The following is a 24,978-nucleotide window of genomic DNA, read 5'->3' as shown; positions in this document are numbered from 1 at the left end:
TTTATTAGCCTGTGACACTGCTACAATTAAACTTTCTATTGCTCCTATATTGATGTAGACTTGTGCATATGACAATTACCTCAACTCAATTGCTTGTGGAAGGTGAATTTTGCTGGTTGAAAGCAACTTGGCATACCACAACTAGGTCTGAGAGATGCGTAGCCTTCAGCCACAAGGCACCATGAGCATTAGGTCTATGCAGCAGAGCCAGGTGTCTCAGTGTCAATACCATTGGAATAAGACCTCTGGGGTAACGAGTGCCCCATGCTAAAAGGAGAAATGCCTGGGAAATTTTCATTCCACAACATGGCATTGGGAGCAGGACCCTCACAGACTTGACAGTCCTGAGTTTTGGACTGCAATCATAGTTGAGGAATTTGGACTTTGATATCGATATTGCCACTCTGAGTTGAACGAGAGGAGGCGAGTACATCTCCAGGAGGGGGAAATCAAGAAGATTCTTCATTGACTAGACTGAGCTTCACCACCAAGCCAAACAAACCCTTGGCTCTGCTTACAGATTCGCTGACTGTTTTATAACACTTTGCTTCATTCTAACATGGAAACAACATATTACTGTTACCTGGCCTGCTGAGTTCCTCCAGCATTTCATGTGTGTTGCTTTGATTTTCTCTTGTTTACATTACGTTTACCTGTGCACTTGTCCCAACACATGAAACATCAGTGACTGGCAAAGAGGAGTTTTACTCTGCTCCATATCTAGGGTTGCCAACTGTCCCGTATTAGCCGGGACATCCTGTATATTGGGCTAAGTTGGTTTGTCCCATACGGGACCGCTCTTGTCCCGTATTTCCCCCGCTAAGGCAGAGCATTCCTATGAAACCGTTCATAAGCCAAAATGGCGTAAAGCGAAGAAGCAATTACTATTAATTTATATGGGAAAAAATTTTGAGTGTTCCCAGACCCAAAAAATAACCTACCAAATCATACCAAATAACATAAAACCTAAAATACTAACATATACGGTAGTAAAAGCAGGAATGATATGATAAATACACAGCCTATATAAAGTAGAAATAATGTATGTATAGTGTAGCTTCACTTAACAGAATTGGGAAGATTAAGCCAAAACCGATTTGTAGAAAAAAAAAAATCGGCATGTACGCATATGCACACACAGGTGCCCACGCAAGGCTTTATGGTCATGGTAGTCTTTCTCAGGACAAAAGTACTACTGCTACTTTTGTCCCTTATTTGGGAGTTGAAAGTTGGCAACCCTATCCACATCCCAAAGGGTTAGCTGTTGTTGCAACCCCAGTGGGTGAAAATGCCTGGTGTCATGCTGTATCTCCCTTTGAATCTGTAAAATGATCTTTTTAGTTGACTTCAGAGCCCAAGTAGAAGGGGCATAATTTCAGCACAGAGGAAATGCGGAAGTCCCACTCTCCTGGAAAGATCCTTTGAGCACCATCACTTCATAACAAGCATCCTGTTTCACCAGAGTGATAATGTTCAAAATATCGGGACAACATCCTCAGACGCTTGCAAGACTACATCATTCATTCGATGGACCACACAGATGTCCACCATTGCACCAGGGAAAGAACTAACCACTGCTACGCTGACCATCACCAAATCCTCACTGTTATCTCATTTCAGCTGACTCCAAACATCAGGGTCAAACAGAAATGTTATCACAAGGCAAAGTTCAAAATTCAAAGTACATTTATTATCAAAGCATATATGCATTGTATAACCTGCAGCTAGAAAACAAAGAAATCCAAAAAGAACTCATTAATAAAAGACCGTTAAACACCCAATGTGCAGAGAAAATCATGCAAAGGACAAACACAAGCAAATAGCTTTCTGAACTGAAGTCCACAAAGAGTCTATCCACAGTCCCTTAGTTCAGAGCAGAGCAGCAAGCTGAACTGGCCTGCCCCTCGCCTCAGGCCCCAATCAATGTTGAAACTCCCAAAGATATATTGGTGTTGCTGATCCTTTTGAATGTGCAGATTCAGGGTGCGTCCTTGCTGTCCTGTGTATGGTTCTCGACCTATGTTAGTCTGTGAGTCAGTTTTACAAGCAGCATCCACTTGTGTTGTTTAGTGATTAATATCACCAGTGCGTCCTACGCCATATGCTCTCCAAGCAGCTGAACAAAGATTTTACTGCATGCTATGCACACTATTGTTGCCAGGTCATTTTTGTAGCTCTTTCTCTACAAACAGATAAAACAGTGCTTAAAATACTCACAATACTAAATGTCTAGGCCTATGTTTCATAAATTATTTCACACAATGAAAGAGATACTGGGACCATTAATCTCAGCTATCCAGATGAACCCACAGCTACTTTGTAGGATTGGAGGTGATAAAAGTCACTGGATCTTGCCCTAATTAAACAATTGTTGTGCAGAATAATGTTTCCCAAAGCTGATCACATCCATGTGTTGTTACTGAGAAATGAGCTCTGTGGAGCAGGGACATTAAAGGTTGATGCAAGCCAGTAGATCAGAACAACTTGTTTTTCCAGAGGGGAAAAAAAACTTTTATCATTGTGCTTATTTAAGAGCAGCAAAGTCATCTGAGATATTGGAAATATGTAATGCTTCATTTAGCTTATTCAACTGAAGTCAAAGAAGGTTATAATTCTGAAAAAGTGCTTTCTTTTGTTGTGTAACTTTTTATAAAAGACTCCATCCAGAGTTATTGACTTATATAAATGATGATATTAAAATAGCCTGTGCAGGATTTTTCTGCATCAAATGAAATTGTTATTGAACATGTTTTAACTTTCACACATTTTCAAATGTTCTGGGACAATCTGTGGTTTCTAGCTTGCTATAATTGTCCTTACAAATGAGCTTCCTTGGAAATGCTGCAGAATTATGTATTGATTCATCATCAGAAAGCTGCTGACTTTTCTTTCCCATCCAGGCTGGGCTGGATTGGTCTGAGCAGGACAGGCACAATTCATATCAGCAACCTGGTGTAGGTCAGTAAAAATGTTTAGAACTCCTGCTTTTCACTTCTACTGAACAATCCCTGCTGTAATTATGCCTGAATTGGATGGGGACAGAAGCAGAATTAGTACTATTTCTTTTGCCAGCTCTCTTTGTCAGTTGCTGTGTTGGTTCATTTACTTTAAGTGATAAATGAGATCTCCTTACAGATCGTCTAAACTTGGTGCCTGAGCAGCTGGTTCAAAGTATATTGTGCAGAGGCTTCAAGGATGGAAGGGGTTGGTGATATCATTGTTCCTTTTTTTTGCAGGACTTAAGGCTGCCTGTAACTTATTGAGTCAAACAGCACGCAAACAGGCCTCTTCAATCCTCCATGTCTGTGCTAGCCATCATCTGGTCCATAATAAGGACATACAATTGGAACTACTGTTTCGCAGAGCCTGGAAGAGGGAAACACGGGATTACAGAGTAGTTATTGAGAACACCCTAATCTGACTGAACACTAAGCACTTTCAGCTATTAGAGATCAAGCATAGATCATGCTTCATGAAATATTGATTTTATGTCAAGAAATGCTGAAGGAAAATGTTACTCACTTGAACTTGAGAAGGTGTGTTATGCTCTTCAAGATACAAGAATGGAAGAGAAATTGTTAACTCTATTAGCAGATCGACCAGAGAGTGGAGATCATAGTGGCTTGTGGTGTCTCAAGATAATCTATCCAAGGAGCTCAACTAGCCATTTTTATTTCTGGCAACTTAACTAATAGCACAGGCAGCAATGTTTGGTATAGATGGTGGAATATTATTACAGAGGTGTCTCAATATTCAGTCACAATTAATGTTCTATACATTTGCTTCAACATTCTATCTTCAGAGTAATTCCACTGAAATTAATGAAATACTCCAGCAAAAATAAAACAATTGTTATTCTAGGAAAATAGTATAACCATCTTGGGCTCAGAAAAGATTCACTCAGTGAGGTGTACGTTTGTGGTCTTCTGCTACTGTAGTCAGGTTCAAGGTTCAAGGTTCAATGTGTTGTGCTTTCAGAGATGCTCTTCTGCATACCACTGTTAACATAGAAACATAGAAAACCTTCAGCACAATACACGCCCTTTGGCCCACAAATTTGTGCCGAACATGTCCCTACCTTAGAAATTACCAGGCTTACCTATAGCACTCTATTATCCTAAGCTCCATGTACCTTTCCAAAAGTCTCTTGAAATTCCCTATCATATCCACCTCCACCACCGTTGCCAGCAGCCCATTCCACGCACTCACCACTCTGAGTAAAAAACTTACCCCTGACATCTCCTCTGTACCTACACCCCAGCACCTTAAACCTGTGTCCTTTTGTGGCAACCATTTCAGCCCTGGAAAAAAAGCCTCTGACTATCACACGATCAATGCCTCTCATCATCTTATACACATCTATCAGGTCACCTCTCATCCTCCATCGCTCCAAGGAGAAAAGGCCAAGTTCACTCAACCTATTCTCATAAGGCATGCTCCCCAATCCAGGCAACATTCTTGTAAATCTCTTCTGCACCCTTTCTATGGCTTCCACATCCTTCCTGTAGTGAGGGCGACCAGAACTGAGCACAGTACTCCAAGTGGGGTCTGACCAGGGTCCTATACAGCTGCAACATTACCTCTTGGCTCCTAAATTCAATTCCATGATTGATGAAGGCAAATACACTGTACGCCTTCTTAACCACAGAGTCAACCTACATAGCAGCTCTGAGTGTCCTATGGACTCAGACCCCAAGATCCCTCTGATCCTCCACACTGCCAAGAGTCTTAACATTAATACTATATTCTGTTATCATATTTGACCTACAAAATGAACCACCTCACACTTATCTGGGTTGAACTCCATCTACCGCTTCTCAGCCCAGTTTTGCATCCTATCAATGTCCTGCAGTAACCTCTGGCAGCCCTCCACATTATCCACAACACCTCCAACCTTTATGTCATCATCAAACTTACTAACCCATCCCTCCACTTCCTCATCCAGGTCATTTATAAATATCAAGAAGAGTAAGGGTCCCAGAACAGATCCCTGAGGCACTCTATTGGTGACAGACATCCATGCAGAATATGACACATCTTCAACCACACTTTGCCTTCTGTGGGCAAGCCAGTTCTGGATCCATAGCAATGTCCCCTTGGATCCCATGCCTCCTTACTTTCTCAATAAGCCTTGCATGGGGTACCTTATCAAATGCCTTGCTGAAATCCATATACACTACATCTACTGCTCTTCCTTCATCAATGTGGTTGTTTAGTCACATCCTCAAAAAACTCAATCAGGCTCATAAGGCATGACCTGCCCTTGACAAAGCCATGCTGACTATTCCTAATCATATTATACCTCTCCAAATGTTCATAAATCCTGCCTCTCAACTTACCAACCGCTGAGGTAAGACTCACTGGTCTATAGTTTCCTGGGCTACCTCTGCTCCCTTTCTTGAATAAAGGAACATCATCCGCAACCCTCCAATCCTCCAGAACCTCTCTTGTCCCCAATGATGATGCAAAGATCATCACCAGAGGCTCAGCAATCTCTTCCCTCGCCTCCCACAGTAGCCTGGGGTACATCTCATCGGTCCCGACGACTTATCCAACTTGATGCTTTCTGAAAGCTCCAGCACGTCCTCTTTCTTAATATCTACATGCCCAAGCTTTTCAGTCTGCTGCAAGTCATCACTACAATCACCAAGATCCTTTTCCATTGTGAATGTTGAAGTAAGGTATTCATTAAGTATCTCTACTATTTCCTCCGGTTCCATACATATTTTCCCACTGTCACACTTGATAGGTCCTATTCTTTCACATCTTATCCTCTTGCTCTTCACATACTTGTCGAACACCTTGGGGTTTTCCTTGATCCTGTCTGCCAAGGCCTTCTCATGGCCCCTTCTGGCTCTCCTAATTTCCTTCTTAAGCTCCTTCCTGTTAGCCTTATAATCTTCTAGATTTCTAACATTACCTAGCTCTCTGAACCTTTTGTAAGCTTTTCTTTTCTTCTTGACTAGATTTATTACAGCCTTTGTACACTACGGTTCCTGAACCCTCCCATAACTTCCCTGTCTCATTGGAACTTACCTCTGCAGAACCCCACACAAATATCCCCTAAACATTTGCCACATTTCTTCCATACCTTTCCCTGAGAATGTCCGTTTCCAATTTAAGCTTTCAATTTCCTGCCTGATAGCCTCAATTCCCCTTACTCCAATTAAACGCTTTTCTAACTTGTCTGTTCCTATCTCTCTCTCCAATGCTTTTGTAAAGGAGATAGAATTATGATCACTATCTCCAAAATGCTCTCCTACTGAGAGATCTGACACCTGACCAGGTTCATTTCCCAATACCAAATCAAGTACAGTCTCTCCTCTTGTAGGCTTATCTACATATTGTGTCAAGAAACCTTCCTGAACACACCTAACAAACTCCACCCCATCTAAACCCCTTGCTCTAGGGAGATGTCAATTGATATTTGGGAAATTAAAATCTCCCATCACAACAACTTTGTTATTATTACACCTTTCCAGGATCTGTTTCCCTATCTGCTCCTCGATATCCCTGTTACTATTGGGCGGCCTATAAAAAAGACCCAGTAAAGTTATTGACCCCTTCCTGTTCCTAACCTCCACCCACAGAGACTCCATAGACAATCCCTCCATGGCATCCACCTTTTCTGCAGCCATGACACTATCTCTGATCAACAGTGCCATGCCCCCACCTCTTTTTCCTCCCTCCCTGTCCTTTCTGAAACATCTAAAACCCAGCACTTGAAGTAACCATTCCTGTCCCTGAGCCATTCAAGTCTCTGTAATGGCCACCACATCATATCTCCAAGTACTGATCCATGCTGTAAGCTCATCTGATTTGTTCACAACACTCCTTGTGTTAAAATAGACGCATCTCAAACCTTCGGTCTGAGCACGTCCCTTCTCTATCCCCTGCCTATCCTCCCTCTCACACTGTCTACAAGCTTTCTCTATTTGTTAGCCAAACGCCTCTTCCCCAGTCTCTTCCATTCGGTTCCTACCCCCCCAGCAATTCTAGTTTAAACTCTCCCCAATTGCCTTGGCAAACCTCCTTGCTAGGATATTGGTTCCCCTGGGATTCAATTGCAACCCGTCCCTCTTGTACAGTTCAAACCTGCCCCAAAAGATGTCCCAATGATCCAGAAATCTGAATCTCTGCCCCTGAACCAATCCGTCAGCTATGCATTTATCTGCCACCTCATTCTATTCCTATTCTCACTGTCGCCTGGCACAGGCAGTAATCCCAAGATTACTACCTTTGTGGTCCTGCTTCTCAACTTCCTTCCTACCTCCCTGTAGTCTGTTTTCAGGACCTCTTCCCTTTTCCTACTTATGTCATTGGTACCAATGTACCACGACCTCTAGCTGTTCTCCCTCCCAATGCAGGATATCGCGGACGCGATCTGAATCATCCCGGACTCTGGCACCTGGGAGGCAAACTACCATCCGAGTTTCCTTCCTGCATCCACAGAATCACCTGTCTGACCCCCTAGCTATAGAGTCCCCTATCACTGCTGCCTTTCTCTTCCTTTCCTTACCCTTCTGAGCCACAGGGCCAGACTCTGTGCCGGAGGCACGGCCACTGTTGCTTCCCCACCCCACCCCAGCAGTACTCAAACAGGAGTACTTACTATCAAGGGGTACAGCCACAGGGGTGCTCTCTAGTACCTGACTCTTCCCCTTCCCCACTGTTGTAACGTATGGGTATTTGAGTTACTGTTGCCTTCCTATTAGCTTGAACCAGTATGGCCATTCTCCTCTGACCTCTCTCATTAACAAGGCATTGTGGCCCACAGAACTGCTGCTCATTGGGTGTTGTTTTTTTGGTTTTTGCACCCTTCACTGTTAACTCTGGAGACTGCCGTGCATGAAAATCCCAGGAGTTTAGCAGTTTCTGAAATACTCAGATCAACCTGTCTGGCACCAACAATTATTCCATGCTCAGTCACTTAGATCACATTTCTTTTGCATTCTGATGTATAGTCTGAACAACAACTGTACCTCTTGCCCATGTCTGCTTGCTTTTATGTATTGAATTGCTGCCACTTAATTGGTTGATTAGATAGTTGCATTAACCAGCAAGTGTACAGATGTAGCCATTGAGTTTATATGAAAATAATGAAATGTTGGGAAAAACTGGAAACACTAATATATTTAGGGGTTCATCTAATTGTATTACAAAAATATCACAGACAGAACAAGATGTAAATTAGGTCATCTAGTCAGATGCTGGTGGAAAATACAGTCCTTGGTTCATTAAGATCTATGAAATGAGGGCAAGGTTAGATTGTGCTAATGGAAAAGGATAAACTAAGCCAATATCACAGATTTACAAACTATCACACTCTGATTCTTACAAAAAACAAGAGTTACCTGACATTAGAGGATTTGATATTGCGCCCAGAAGGCTGAAGAGTGCCCAGACAAAAGAAAGGTGCATGGAAAACATGCAACCATGGAAAATGCAACACACTTCTTTCATCTGTGACCTTACCACCATCCTATTCATTCCTTCTGGATGAAGTAATGATTCACTTGTTCAGGAACATTATTACCCAACAAGCATAAGGCTCCTGAGGCTTTGATAACTTCATTCGCCACTAATCTGAACTGATTCCATGACCTGCAGACTCACTGTCAAAGAGTATTTACAACTTTTGTTCTCAGTAATATTTTTTTTATTTGCACTGTTTGTCTTCTTTTGCACAAAGGTTGTTTTTCAGTCGTTATCATTTTTCTTTTGGAAAATTCTATTGTATTTCTTTTTCCTGTAAATACCTGCAGGAAAAAGAATCTCAAGATAGTATATGGTAACATATATGTACTTTGATAATAAAATTACTTTTTGAAGTTTGAACTATTGAATTTTGTTTATCTTCCAATCTACTGTACTACACTGAGTGTCTATAAAATGTGATCTCTTCTACAATGGACAGTCTGAAATTTTCCAAACAATAAGACAAAGTGCAAAGTGATATAAGACATTAACTACATTTTTTGCAGATTTTTGTTTTCTTTGTATAACAATCAAGGGTGGATATCTGCCTTGCTGACACAAAAAGGACTCTAGAATCAGTTACCCATTAAATTCCCTGATGATATTCAGTTCTACTGAAGTCAATATAAATTGAGACTGCAGGTGTTAAGGGAACATAATTCTAAGAACACAATTTTTGTCTTTGTGGATTTTGCCTATATTAGATTGCCAGCTGCGCTGCCCATTTCAAAGACCCACCAAACGCAGCAGCCTTCTAAACATGAGCAGAAATTGAAAAACTGCATAGTGCTAACCAGGTTTTAATATGCAATTTCTTCATTCCTGGATTGACATAGGATATTTAATAATTGCTTTTGTGTATGATTTCATCAGATGACCTCCTATACTCAAGAAATGAATTGAAAGTGGAAATCAATTAATCCAGCATCCTAGCTGATGTTATTTGTTGGTGTGAATGGAATTAAATGCATTTGGAAGCAGTCTGAGAAGGGAATGTTATTTTCACAGGGTGTTAGGGAATTGCACACTATCTTCTCTGAATGATGTTTCCAGCTGATAATTGAACCTGAAACAATCCAGTGTGTCAAAGTATAGTGTGTTGGTTGTTGTCAATTATATTTGAAGTGTTGTCTCCTTACTGCACTTCAGCTGGGGATCTAGTTCCAGGAGGGAAGTTAGAACATGAATCACATTCCTGTTAAGCTCCAAACTGCTTACCAAGAAAGGAATTTATTTGGTTGCTAGTGAATCTTGAAGCCTAGTTACCAGTAGACTTGTCTGGTTCTTCCCCTTCCAAAGGTCAAGCAACAAGACAGCGTGAAATGTTTACTATTATCTTCACAGAAATACTCTCCTTCATTGATAAAACTCTGTCTAGCTTAGCTGGTTTCTCCAACACTGCTGATTCTCTGCAGCATGTCTAATATGTGAAATTAATCTGACTTACAAGACTTTAAGATCTAAAAATATGCCCTTCTCCCACTAGTTGCTCATTAACAAGTAAAACAAAGACATTAATATTGGTTTACTCAATATCACCCATAGTTACTGGTAGATTTTTGAAGATAGTATCATTGACAAGTCACTTTTCATAATTATCCTGCTTTATACAATTATTTGTGTTGTAACACCAGCAGTCACAGAAAATTAAACCTCTTTACTCCCAAGTGACTTGAGTTATGATTATTAGGAACTGAAAATCCCTATCTGTACTCAGAATAATGTTGTTTCATCCATATTATCCAGTATTTATGGTATTAATTGCTGTGCTCCACCAAAATTTTGTGTGGATTGCTTGAATTTCCAGCATCTGCAGATTTCCTCGTGTTTGCGTTATTTATCATTGATTGGTTTTAGTGAAAAGAGATGAGATAAAATCTAGTGATAATCAATGCCATTCTATTTCTTTAAATGGATTATGCATGCAACGAGGAGGTCAGTAGACACTCAAAGCATGGTGGAAGTCGCTGTTCATGTTCTGCATGGTTATCATAAAAACTGAACTGTTAGCACCCTAAAAGACCTGGCTGATGAAAAATTGATATTTACATAATAATCCAGGTGCTGTCCAGGTGATAAATGTAATTTTTGCATATCCACTCAGAACAGTTCCATCAGAGAGGGGTACAGAGACCTAGCTGCCATCTTTCAAATGAGATATTGAACTGAGAACTCACCAACTCTCTCATGCCCAAGTTCCAAGAAAGCTGGCTTTATCCCAATTTTCCTGACCTTTTAGTACCTCTCAACCTTTACCCCAAAACATACCTGCCGTCATCAAATTATAGCTCTTGGATTTTGCAATGCACACATTGATTGATTTGCTTCCTTCATGGCAGCAACAATTACATTTTAAACAATGCTTATAAAGCACCCTGTAATGTCCCAAGTGCCAGGGTGGATTGAAGAAGTGCAGGTCCCTTTTACATTGCAGTTCTATGGACCACCTTATGTAAAATGGATAGCACACACTCATATATTGAGCTCCGGGTGTTCTCTTACATGGATAGATTGCATTTAGGTTGAGCTTTAACCAAGCATTTGTGGCAAATGTTTGGTATATAGGAGAGAATTTGAACTATTGAATTTCAGCAATAGTTTTCTTTAATGTATGCAAAATATACTCCACACATCAGATAAGGCTACATGCAACATCTTTGCTTTTCCCAGTGAATCCACTCCAACACACTCAACCAATCTGTACCACTGACTTCATGGTCCCATTCCCATTCTGATATGTCTATCCACTGCCTCCTCTACTGTAAAGATGAAGCCACACTAAGGTTGGAGGAACAACACCTTATATTCCATCTGGGTAGCCTCCAACCTGATGGCATGAACATTGACTTCTCTAACTTCCGCTAATGCCCCACCTCCCCCTTGTACCCCATCCATTGTTTATTTATATACACACACACACATTCTTTCTCTCACTGTCCTTTTTCTCCCTCTGACCCCTCACTATACCCCTTGCCCATCCTCTGGGCTTCTTCCCTCCTTTTCTTTCTCCCTAGGCCTCCTGTCCCATGATCCTCTCATATCCCTTTTGCCAATCAACTGGCCAGCTCTTGGCTCCATCCCTCCCCCTCTCAAATTTCTTACTAGCTCTTCTTTCAGTTAGTCCTGACGAAGGGTCTCGGCCCGAAACGTCGACTGTACCTCTTCCTAGAGATGCTGCCTGGCCTGCTGCGTTCACCAGCAACTTTGATGTGTTGCTTGAAATTCCAGCATCTGCAGATTTCCTCGTGTTCATGGTAGGAGTACTTCCTTGGCACCAGTGGGAAACTGAGAATATTCAGTTGCTTCCCACATCAACGGTTTGTTCCCTCCATAGATGCTGTCTGCCCTGCTGGGTTCCTCATTTTGTGTGTGTTGCCCAAGATTTCCAGTATTTGCAGAATATCTTGTTTAGGGAATGTTCAATATAACCATATAACAATTGCAGCATGGAAACAGGCCATTTCGGCCCTTCTAGTCCATGCTGATGTGGTAGGCTTACCCAAGGTTTTGATTATGGTATCATAGAGTACAACTTCCCCTGGTAACTTGTTTCATATATCCACCATCCTCCATGTGAAAAGTTTCCATTTCAAATCCTTCCCCTCTCACTTAAAGTTTTTGTACTCTTGGTAAAGACTGTGACTATCCACTTAGCTACACCCCTCAGCTGTCACAATGGGGTGCTGGGAACAGACCCAAATGCGAGACACAGACACTGAAGTACAAGGAACAGAACTTGACTGGAGTAGGGACGTGACAGGATACAGGCAAGACCGCAGACTTGGGCCAGGGAAAGCGGGACCAGGACTAGGAACCATGGACTAGGAGACAAGGCTTGGACTCCGAGCCAGAGACTGGACAAGGACCCAGAACCTGGGTCTTGCCTTGGGCTCAGACCCCAGAACCAGCCAAGGACATGACATGGCTTCAGAACAGGATGTGGCTGGGGTCTAGAGGCCAGAGCTTGGCCGCGGGATCCTCGGGGCTTGGGGTCTTGGAGCTTGGCCGCGGGATCCTTGTCTTGAAATGCAGAGGCTGATAACTCAGAGGCTGGAGCTGAGAGACTGACTGGGAACTGAACATCAACATAGAGCCAGAACTTGTCCTTCAAAAAGCCAGGACTCATCATTAACACAACACCAACATAAAACAGGACAACACAGACATAGAGCCAGGACTTATCCTAAGACAAGCCAGGACTCAACCTCTCCACACCAAGGTGGGACAAGTCCATCTGTTGGGTAACAGCAGAACAGCCAGACTTACCCAACAGAGGCAAAGACAAGACATGTTCCCCCTCAGGGCAACAGCAAAACAGCCTGACTTACCCCAGCAGCAAGGACAAGACAAGACAGATCCCTCCACAGGGCAACAGCAAACAGCAAACAGTCTGACTTACCCTACAGAGGCAAGGACAAGAAGAGACAAACACCAAAGAACAACAAACAATTCCATCACTCCTCCAGGGTTACTCCAAGTCACAGTTACAACCAGCAACATCTGCTGGCTACATAAACAGCCAGATCCCTACATAGCTCAGAGTGGCTGACAGCCACTCAGCAGGCCCAGGAAACAGCCAAATCCATACCACAAAGACAGCTCTGACTACCGACAGCAAGGCTCCATGAAGTGATGGTTCTCCAACACAGCCTAGAGATAACAAGTGGCCACATTAGCCTTCCACCAGCAGGTTACTCCCAGAGGAACTGACAAGACAAACCAGTAGTTCACCCTCAACCCCAAGGCTACTTATATTCCAACCCCAAGATGGGAATCAGGTGCCTATGCTTAACTCAATTAAATGAGGGACAGCAGGAAGACCCAGAGTCCTGAGCCCATGGACCAGACCGTGAACTGGAATGTGGACTTCAGGGACCAGACCATAACATCAGCATTCTATGCTTCACAGAGAATATCCAGCCTCCTCTTATAACTCAAGCTCTCCAGTCCCTGTAACATCTTTGTGAACCTTTTTGCACCCTGTCAGACTTACTGACATCCTTCACACACCTAGGTAACCAGAACTGCACACAGTACTCCAAGTGTGGTCTCAACAATGACTTGTAAATTTGCAACATGACATCCCAATTCCCATATCTAGTGATGAAGAAAAGCATGGAAAACATCTTTTTCACCACCCTGTTCACCTGTCTTGCTACTCCCTATGCATCTATACCTCTCAGTCTCTCTACTCTATGACACTCTCTCGGGCTTTACTAGTTATGAGATAAGTCTAGACCTAGAGAATGGCTTGAGATGTAATGGGGGTGGGTTGGATTGTTTGGGATGTACAGTACATTGTCCTTGACAAAGTTAAATTCCATTTGCCATTTCTTGGCCCATTTCCCCAGTTGACCCAGATCGCGTTGTAATCTTAGATAACCTTCCTCACTGTCCACTGCACCACTGAGGTTAGTTTCATCTGCAAACTTACTAGCCATGTTAACAGTATAGTTGTCCTGGTAGTTAATATTGATGACAATGATGGTGAACCCAACACTGAAAACAGTGGTACACCGTTGGTCACAGGCCTCCAATTCAAATAAGAACCCTCCACTATCACTCTCTATCACCTTCCACCAAGTTAATTCTGTTTCCAGTTGGCTAAATAATCTCATGTCTCCACGACCTGGAACAACACATTGACGTGGTGTGGTGGTTTGTGAGTTTCAAGGATTCCATCGGGCAGTGCTAACTCAGGGTCACTCATGTTGGAACAGCTGTGGATGAGATGCCAAGTGAAGATCGATCCAACACTGGCTCCTGAACAGACAGACTCACGTCTGCCCCTCCCAGGCCACACTTCAATTAGAAGTGTGAATGCCATATGGAACAGCAACAACAGCAACTAATCCCATGTAACTGAAACTTCCAAACTAGTCTACCATGCGGGACCTTGTCAAAGGGTTCAAAAGATAAACTCACAACACAGATTGAAATGCTTTGTTCGTGTCAAATCAAATCAGTGAGGATTGTGGTGAGGAGCCCGCAAGTATAGCCAAAATAGCATGCTTAAAACTCACTACCCCTAAATGTGCATCTTTGGGAGGAAACTGGAGCATCCGGGGGAAGCCCACACATTCATGGGGAGAACGTACAAAACTCCTTAAAGTCAGTGGTAGAAATTGAACCCCAATCTTACAGCTTTTGCTGTAAAGCAATGCTTTAACCACCAAGCCACTCCAAGGCCTTGCTAAAGTCTACCAGCCTGCACATCAATCTTCCTTTTTACCTCTTTAGTAGATCGGTAAAGTAAAGATAAATCTCATTTGAAACTGAGGTCTTGGGGGGTCCTATTGGATTTTACTGATGAATACTGTTGACGAATAACAACATGAGAAGGTCAATGGATAAAGTTTATCTGCTGAAATTGTTTTTTAAAAGTCATTGTTATATTAATTGAAATATTGAAAACACCAACAATAGCCAAGATTATTGAAGGCAGCTGGTGAAAGATCTCTGGAAAACTGCTTGTTTTGTTCCAACGCCTCTAGCAATTTAATTCAAGGGCTCTGGGAAATGTCTGGCAAGTTTTATCAGGCTAAATTTAATATCCAATTTATACCACAGAAGCTTTTTCAGTTGGGTCACTTTGACCTTTTAATGCATGGATATGCATTAACACTGTTGCTTTCACAATGTCCCCAGAGCAACTTACTACCAAGAAAGCATCTACTACACAATCTATATTTTAGTGCAGAATTTAACAGAGACTAGTTTATATTCACTAACGTTCTACCAATCGAATTTTGATATATTTTAGGGTATTTGTTGTTTTAAACAGGACATTAAAAGATCTGCTTGGCTTTCTTCAAACACTTCGGGGTGATCTTTCAGATCTACTTGAAAGAAAGAAACAAGGACACAGTTTTGACCCATGAATCGATAGACAGCATTATTAAGAATTCAACATTCATTCTGGTAATGCCTCAAACCAAATTATGCGAGGAAGTCTATGCATGGGTGTCAAAGCTACAGCCTTGTGTCTCAGATAAAAATGTCATTAAGTGAACCAATACAGCTTATTATATAGCTAAAATTAAATACCTGGAATTTATGGGATGCCTTAAATGTGGATCAAATGTCGCAAGGTGTGGTTAAGTGTATGGCCAAGGGGAAATCTGTAGACCAAGGGGCAATTGAATCTGAAAAGCGTGGTTTGTAGTACCCCTTTTTCATCAATTCCTCATAACTACTGAAACTGAAATGTAGTGATTAAAGATTTATCCTTTTTGAGACTTCACAATTTTACAGCTGGTCTCAACAATTAGAATTTGGACTAGTGCACATTTGATATGTTAAATGAGTGCTGAATATAGCACTAATGAGCAATTTGAATTTAAGATTAGGACATGCTTTTTTAATATATTGCTCTAGTTCTTTGCTTCGCTCTGTAAGGCAAAACTTGACATGCATGTTTCCCAGTTATGAGATGATTCTTTTGAGCTAGTACTTGTTGCTTTGGCAAAATTGGAGGTTGGAAAGGGGGCAAATAAGATGGGTCTCCACACGTGACCATTCATGAAATGTGGTAACTATTGATGGTGCCAAGTTGTGTTGTGTGAACTGCTCCAAGAAGTTCTCTGATATCATCATGAGCAATATGTAGGACTGGGAAATGACAAAATTAATAGGATGATTCATGACATACAATAGGTTACCTGACAGAATCATAGTTATACAACACAAGAACAGAATCTCCACCCCAAATCATATCTGCCAACCAAGTTGTCTACCTGTCAGTTACATTTGCTAGTACTTTACCCATATCCTTCTAAACTTTTCCTAACCATTTGCCTATAAACATGTCTTTTAAACATTGTATCCACCTCTATCATTTTCTCTGGCACCTTGTATTATATAGCCTCACCCTATCAATATATTCTTTAAATACTAACTGGTTTCCCTGTCTAGTCTCTGTGGTGAAGTCTAGTAGCCAAAACTCATTAGTTCTTAACAAGTAAAACTCACAGAGGATTTATGACATATAAAGCACTTTCAAATTACAGAAGATTTCCAAACACAGGTACACTTCTTACAAACTAAAAAGACATACAAATGATTTGCAGACAAGTGAGTCATCCAATGCAGAAACCAATAGTTGAAGAACAAATTCTAGCTCTTTCTGTTATCCTGCCTTTCTTCCTTTCTCCCTGTCATTCCTAATAATCCCAAATGCTTTGTAACATTTCTTCTGTTTTGCTACTAGTTGACATTATCTGAATGTGATGTTTTTCAGAAACCCTTGCTCGGGCAAAGTAATTCACACGGATGGTCTTAAAGCTTCTGGCTACACCCAAAATGAATACTGTGAGAACTGACTCTTTGAGTACACAAGTCTCCCAACTATTGATTGATCAACTATTTCTATGACCATTTTTGATGTGCTAAGTGACAAAATTAGTTTGGACTGCAAGCATTTTTAAACTCAGACATGGTGGTGCAATTAACTTAGCCAGTGTTGTCTGGTTCGATGCAGGCCAATGTTGATTAAATTTGGCCTACAAGACCTCGCTTTTTACTTGTTTTTAACAATAAGCTGAGCAAGGGATACTTGGTAGAAGTTTAACTTTGTCACAAACAACCCTGACCCTTTGGGAATATCATGCTGCTGTGCTAGATAGCTGAGGTTTGCAATAAGCATCTCAGGTCCTGGGAAGTGAACATCTATCATAATCTCAAGCAAAGACTTGGCCCCACCCAGTTACCCATCCAAAAATGATGTGGCCCCTTCCAATTACCCACCTATCAATCTGCTGAACCCAAAGTATGTCATGCATTAATGAAATAAATCTCAGCCAAATCCTCCACCATCTATTTTTATGAAATTTGCAATCTTTATTATTTCAATTCTCTCTGTAAAACTTAATTTTTTCTCAGTATATCAACCAGCAACTCCAAACAATTATCAATCTAGGCAGTTTAGCAATATTTTACATCTGTGTATTGAGGAGTGATGTGGTGTTGGAGAACATTAAATCAAATTGAAAAGTGGAACAGAAACTACTTTATTTAAAGTAAGACAGCCTGAGAGGAACAAAAGGAATTGATGGAGCAATGCTGCATAGTATTCTAATCAGTGTTTACTGATTACAGCAAATGGCATCAAATCGAAGCCCTTGTCCATCATTAATGTTGAAGGATCATTGCTGAACTTCCAGCTTATGTATAGGTTAAGAAAGCAGAACTCGTTTTAAAACAAAGAGAAGCTTTCAAAGTGCTTTTAAATGGAGCCAATTTGCAGAGTGCAATTACGGTATAACACAGCACTACTATGAAGAAGAGGTGTACTAGATTTACAATCACAACAGGGTACAGTTTGAATGTAATCCAACTGCTTGGTATCACCTTAACCTTCAAAAGTGACTTGTTATTATATTAGTAAAGGTTAGACTGGTGACTATCATATTTTACAAGTGTAGTTGCAGTCAAATGTGTATTTTGTGAGATATAATTTGCCTCATTGCATAACTGAAGGTGGTTTAAGAGTCAGCATCAACTGCAATGCTACTTGGGTGACTTTCTAGTTCATACTTCAGCTTTAACTCCCTGTGCACTGACTGTCTGTAACTGCTGTGACCACGATGACCGACATTTCTGCCTTGTCATTGTCACCTGTTGGCACAACTGATGTACATCAGGAACAGAAATCAATATTCATCCAAGTTAAAGTGATGAGGACAAATGCTACCAAATTTGGTTCATTACAATCTCAGTAGCATAATAATTTATGGTAATGAGCTAGCACATTTGTGGACATCATCCACACACTGTGCTTCGATATTAATAGCCAGAAGTGTGTAGATCTCATTACATATTTTTCAATGAGGCAAATGAAATAAACTCACAAAACAGCAAATAATCATTAATCACCAGAAATTATGAAAATTGTAGTCAATCTAAACCTCAGTATTGAGTTATAAAACCAATAAATGGTCTTATATAAGTTAGTGTGTAATGATGGTTTAAATATTGATGAGAATTCAGAGGCTTGACCGAGAGACATAATTTTAACCCTGCCATACTATCTGGGGAAATTATGTTCTAGTTCATTTATTTAAAGGTAAACTTTTGTAATGGTGTCATGAAACAACTGAACTGTTCTCAAAACCCATCTGATCTACAAGTAATCTAGCCTCACTAGTTTATATGTGACACCAGATGTACTGGTGTGGTTGACATGTAACTGCCTGTGCTAAGGTCCAGAAAGTGAAAGCTGGGGATGAACAATAAATGCTAGCCGTGCCCTTCATATACACAAATTGTAATGAATTAAAAACATCTCTTACTGACAATCACTGCCATCATCACACGTAATAATCATGACCATAAGAGATAGAAGCGGAATTATGCTATTCAGTCCATTGAGTCTACAACACCACTCTGTTGTGTATTTATTAGTTCAGTAAGATTTGAGTGGGTGTATGGGATGTCAGGGAGGGGTAGCACCTCTGGTGGGAGAAGATGTCGCGTCCTTTTCAAGGCGGTTAGTCCCCCAGCTGGCACTCAGCTCTCACCTGTGGCTCCCCGTAGCTGTTTGCATGCGACAGCGGCCACACCCCAGGCAATGGCTTCGACAAGCCGGCTAAACCAGGTGAGGGTAGCCGACGGGTCTCAAACGCTCGGTGAGATAGGGAGTTGTCTATCCCAGCATGTGAAGACAGACTCCGGCGGATTGAGCGGACGAGACCAATGGAAGGTCCAACTGTCAAGAAGGCGGTCTCTGCAAGCGTCATGGAATGTGTAGAGCAGGACAAGACACAGAAGACGTTCTGGTCATCCACTGCGCCTAGTCCCATCTCCAGCCGTCTCGACTCTGTCTCGCCACTGGTTCCAGATGGGAATTGGGAAGAGAGAGTGAGGCTGACGCTGCGCAACTCTCCCTCACTTAAATCCAAATCACACGCTACCTCGACACCATCTGGTATCGAGGTTCTAAACGACGTCAACGATGGATGAACAATATTTGAGTAATATTGTAAATACATTGTTTGATTAAGTATTCTTTGTTGTTTACATAATGCATTGCAGGTTATGTATAATAACCATTGCAGGTTATGTGAATGGCATATATCATCACAACACCACGTCATAAGTCTGCGTCTCACTAAAATAAAATGAAAACTAAACATGCAGAAGTTATTCCCATCTGTGTTTTTTTTCAATTAGCTTCATGCTTTAGAACTACAAAACATAACGGTGGCAATGAGGAAGTTTTCATGAATCTGAGGTAACTACCTACCTGTCGATGTGCAGCGAGATGTTTGAGTTAAAAATAAATGCAGTGAGAAAGGTCAAAAAAAAAACAGCACAGAACATACTTCTTTGGGAAGGGACAGAGACAGCTGAGTTACAAAAAAAGGCAGAAAATGGACAAACTCATGGGTTCATAAACAATGAGTATCAAGTGATAATAATCAAAAATTTTTTAAAAAGCAGAAATGGCTGGTTATGTTCGAAGGATAGACACATTCGATTGCACAAGAGATAGCTGGATATGGTATACTGAGCGAATTGAGGAAAATTTTAAAGCAAATGGATTAGCCAATGAGAAGTGAATGCCAGTTTTGCTGAATGAATTGGGTAGAAGAGCATATCATTTGCTTAGAAGTTTGAATGCTCCAGCCATACCAGTCAAAAGGAGCTTCCACGTAATCACAAAAGTAATGCAGGAACGTTTAGAACCAAAACCATTGTTGATTTCAGAACAATTTAAGTTTCATAACTGGAATCAAAAGGAAGCGGGGTCCGTGTCAGTGGACATGGTTGAATTGAGGAGTGTTTCTGAACATTGTCAGATCAGTGATGGGCTTAATGATGCACTAAGAAATTGATTTAGTTTGTGGAATCCTTCAAGAAAGCATTCAAAAATGGCTCCTAACTGAAATATAGCTCACTTTTAAAGGAGCTTTTTAAATAATTGTATCAATGGAAACAGCATACAGAGACACAATGGAGTTGCAGTCAGGAATGAAAGTGAGCGTGTACAAAATTATAACATCTAAATAGAAACTGGCTGAGCCAACCAAATTATGCTACTGTTGTGGCAGAGGTTCATATACATCAGACCAATGCAGGTTTAAAGGAGAAAACTGCGGAAAATGCAACACAGTAGGACACATACAAAGAGCATGTTGGGCAGATGGAAGTAATTGGGCTGCACAGGGAAGAGAAAAAGATAAGAAGTCAAGTAACACACATCAAAGTTGCTGGTGAATGCAGCAGGCCAGGCAACATCTCTAGGAAGAGGTACAATCAACGTTTCGGGCCGAGACCCTTCGTCAGGACTAACTGAAGGAAGAGCTAGTAAGAGATTTGAAAGTGGGAGGGGGAGGGGGAGATCCAAAATGATAGGAGAAGACAGGATGGGGAGGGATGGAGCCAAGAGCTGGGCAGGTGATTGGCAAAAGGGATATGAGAGGATCATGGGACAGGAGGCCCAGGGAGAAGGAAAAGGTGGAGGGGGGGAAAAACCCAGAGGATGGGCAAGGGGTATAGTCAGACTAACAGAGGGAGAAAAAGGAGAGTGAGAGAAAGAATGCATGTATATAATTAAATAACGGATGGGGTACAAGGGGGAGGTGGGGCATTAGCGGAAGTTAGAGAAGTCAATGTTCATGCCATCAGGTTGGAGGCTACCCAGACGGAATATATGGTGTTGTTCCTCCAACCTGAGTGTGGCTTCATCTTTACAGCAGAGGAGGCCGTGGATAGACATGTCAGAATGGGAATGGGATGTGGAATTAAAATGTGTGGCCACTGGGAGATCCTGCTTTCTCTGGCGGACAGAGCGTAGGTGTTCAGCAAAACGATCTCCAGTCTGTGTCGGGTCTCGCCAATATATAGAAGGCTACATCGGGAGCACCGGACGCAGTATATCACCCCAGCCGACTCACAGGTGAAGTGTCGCCTCACCTGGAAGGACTGTCTGGGGCCCTGAATGGTGGTAAGGGAGGAAGTGTAAGGGTGATCCTCTCATATCCCGTTTGCCAATCACCTGTCCAGCTCTTGGCTCCATCCCTCCCCAGGGGCACAATTGAGAGCATCCCGACTGGCCGCATCACTGCCTGGTAAGGGAACAGTACTTCCCTCAATCACAGGACTCTGCAAAGTGGTGCGGACAGCCCAGCATAGCTGCAGATGTAAACTTCCTACTATTCAGGACATTTACAAAGATAGATGGGTAAAAAAGGCCTGAAGGATCACTGAGGATACAAGTCCACCAAGCCATCAGACTGACTCATTCACGTTGATGCAATAATATTTCTATGCTATATTGACTGTCCTGCCTGTTGTACATACTATTTATTACAAAACATTGTACATTTGGATGGAGACATAACGTAAATATTTTTACTCCTATGTATGTGAAGGATGTAAGTAATAAAGTCAATTCAACGGAATTCAATTCATTTCAATATTTCTTGGAGGACTCAATGCAAGGTTGAATTCCAGAGGACAACTAATCATGAAAGTGCTGATAGATTGGCTCGTTTACCCTTGGAAAAGGAAACATCTGAATAATTTACAGAAGTGGACACTCCTCTTGATGTATTCTCCCTAATGCAAATCAGAAGCCTCCCTGTTATGGCAGAGATGATCAGACTGGAAATCAGAAAAGACCCCACCCTGTCTCAGATCTACATGGTCACCAAAATGGCAGGTATGAGCTGCAGAAACTCCAGTTCCCCATTTTACCAGCACTGGGATAAACTTGCCCGTGATGGAGGTTGTCTTATGTGGGGATTGTGGGTTGCTGTACCATCCACGCTGGGAGATGAAGCTTTATGTTTTATAGTCACGAAACATAACACATTTGATCATGTCTGATTTATTTCCCTCTCAGGTTCATTCTCCTGTCTTCTCCCTGTAACCTTTGGCACCCTTCCTAATCAAGAAACTATCAACTCCTGCTTGAATTATGACCAATGAAATGCCCTTGACAGCCATCTATGCTAATGAATTCCACAGATTCTCCACCCTCCGGCGAAAAGAATTCCTCCTAATCTCTGTTCTAAAATGACATCCTTGTATCCTGAGGCTGTTCCCTCTGGTCGTAGATTTTCCCATTATTGGAAACATCATCTCTATATCCACTCTATCTCAGCCTTTCAAATTCAACAGCTTTTGGTGAGATCTTTCTAACTCTTCTAAGCTCCCAGACTGTCACATCATACCCCCTCCCCATCACCCGGCTCACCTATCAGTTGCTAGTTTGTACTTCCGGCCACCTTATACTCTGATTTCTGCCCCCTTCCTTTCCATATAACCATATAACAATTACAGCACGGAAACAGGCCATCTCGGCCCTTCTAGTCCGTGCCGAACTCTTACTCTCACCTAGTCCCACCGACCTGCACTCAGCCCATAACCCTCCATTCCTTTCCTGTCCATACAGCTGTCCAATTTAACTTTAAATGACAACATTGAACCTGCCTCAACCACTTCTGCTGGAAGCTCGTTCCACACAGCTACCACTCTCTAAGTAAAGAAGTTCCCCCTCATGTTACCCTTAAACTTTTGCCCTTTAACTCTCAACTCATGTCCTCTTGTTTGAATGTTCCTCACTCTCAATGGAAAAAGTCTATCCACGTCAACTCTATCTATCCCTCTCATAATTTTAAATACCTCTATCAAGTCCCCCCTCAACCTTCTACGCTCCAAAGAATAAAGACCCAACTTGTTCAACCTTTCTTTGTAATTTAGGAGATGAAACCCAGGTAACATTCTAGTAAATCTTCTCTGTACTCTCTCAATTTTGTTGATATCTTTCCTATAATTCGGTGACCAGAACTGTACACAATACTCCAAATTTGGCCTCACCAATGCCTTGTACAATTTCAACATTACATCCCAATTCCTATACTCAATGCTCTGATTTATAAAGGCCAGCATACCAAAAGCTTTCTTCACCACCCTATCCACATGAGATTCCACCTTCAGGGAACTATGCACCATTATTCCTAGATCCCTCTGTTCTACTGCATTCTTCAATGCCCTACCATTTACCATGTAGTGATGACGGGGCTCAGCCCAAAATGTTGGGCATTTACTTCCCCCAATAGATGTTGCCTGACCTGCTGAGTTTCTGAAACATTTTGTGCATGTAGCTCAGGGTTTCCTATATCTGCAGAATCTCTCATGCCACAAATTGGAAGCATTCCAGACAGCAGCAAAACACTTTAAAGGAAATTCAAAATGCAGGATGGTTCAATTTATTCTTGCAGTATGATAAAAATTTAGAGACCAAGGGAGTCACTCTGTCCAATGTGTTCCCATTAGTCATAACCGCTCTTAATAGATTGATTACCTTTTAATCAGAAATAAGCTTTGTTCAGGTCATTCCAAGACACCTCATAGGTAATAAGGCATTGAAGTCTCATCATAACTTTATAATGCAGAGAATGTGACAGCAGTTTTCACTCACAGTTCTTTATGTTTGGCAGTCTCTTGGTGTCAAGGACCACCTAGCTTCAGGCAGGGCTCTGAGGTCTTCTGAGGCCAATTTAGGAACTGCAGATTCTTCCAGAGTTGGGCCAGTAAGTGTTTGAAGAGATGGGTGAGATGATGCATTATTTCCACAAGTTATACAGGCTTCTTTTTGCATCCCGTGCGTGATACAAGGTTCCAAGTCCTGACAAAAAATGTGCCTTCTCCACCTTGAATGGCTATTGGGCTGCGATTCGCTTGAGGATGTTACAGCTTTCAAGGAGGCATTGAACAAATCCTTAGAGCCCTTCCTGTCTGCCTTATAAGTTGTTAGAATCATGGGGTAACTGAGCACTACAGGTCAGAAGCAGGTGCTTTGGCCCATTTAGTCTCTGCTGACCTGTTCTACTGCATAGTCCCATCTATGGCATCCAGACCGTAGCGCTCCATATCCCTGCAATTCTTGTATCTATCCAAAATCCTCTTAAATGCTGCAATTGAACTTGTAACCATCACTTCCACGGGAGCTCTTTCCACACTTGCACAAGTTCTTCCTCAGCTTCCTTTTAAATATTTCACCTTTTGCACTTAACATAAGACCTCTAGTTCTAGTGTTACTGAACATTAGTGGAAAGAACCTGCATGCATTTACTCTATCTATTCCCCTCATAATTTTGTATACTTCTGTAATGTATCATCTGTCTGGGTAAATCTCCAGAGCATGCAGACAACATTCAGAACAATTCTAAATTAAGCTATTCTGCACTCCCATCCCAATTATTGTGCATCCATCTTTCTGCCACTAGGTGATGCACCACTCCTGTTAATAAAAACCTGAATTTCCTTTAGATAGGGAAAAGGCCATTCTAAATGAAACTATCAACGTGCACTTTGTTTGTATCCTCAGTTCTCTGGATGCTGCATGTTTATTGAAATGCCTCTTACGAGTTGCAGTTATATCTGTTTTTACCACCTCCCCAGAAGTGCATTGCAGACACCTTCCACTCCCTGTGTAAAAACCTACCTCACAAAATATTTTATGGGGTCCCCTCTCACCTTAACCATATGCCC

This window comes from Mobula birostris, chromosome 27 (genome assembly GCF_030028105.1).
Source record: "Mobula birostris isolate sMobBir1 chromosome 27, sMobBir1.hap1, whole genome shotgun sequence".
NCBI classification, from domain to species: domain Eukaryota; kingdom Metazoa; phylum Chordata; class Chondrichthyes; order Myliobatiformes; family Myliobatidae; genus Mobula; species Mobula birostris.
The sequence above is the reverse complement of the archived record's forward strand: the minus strand, read 5'-3'. Positions refer to the sequence as shown.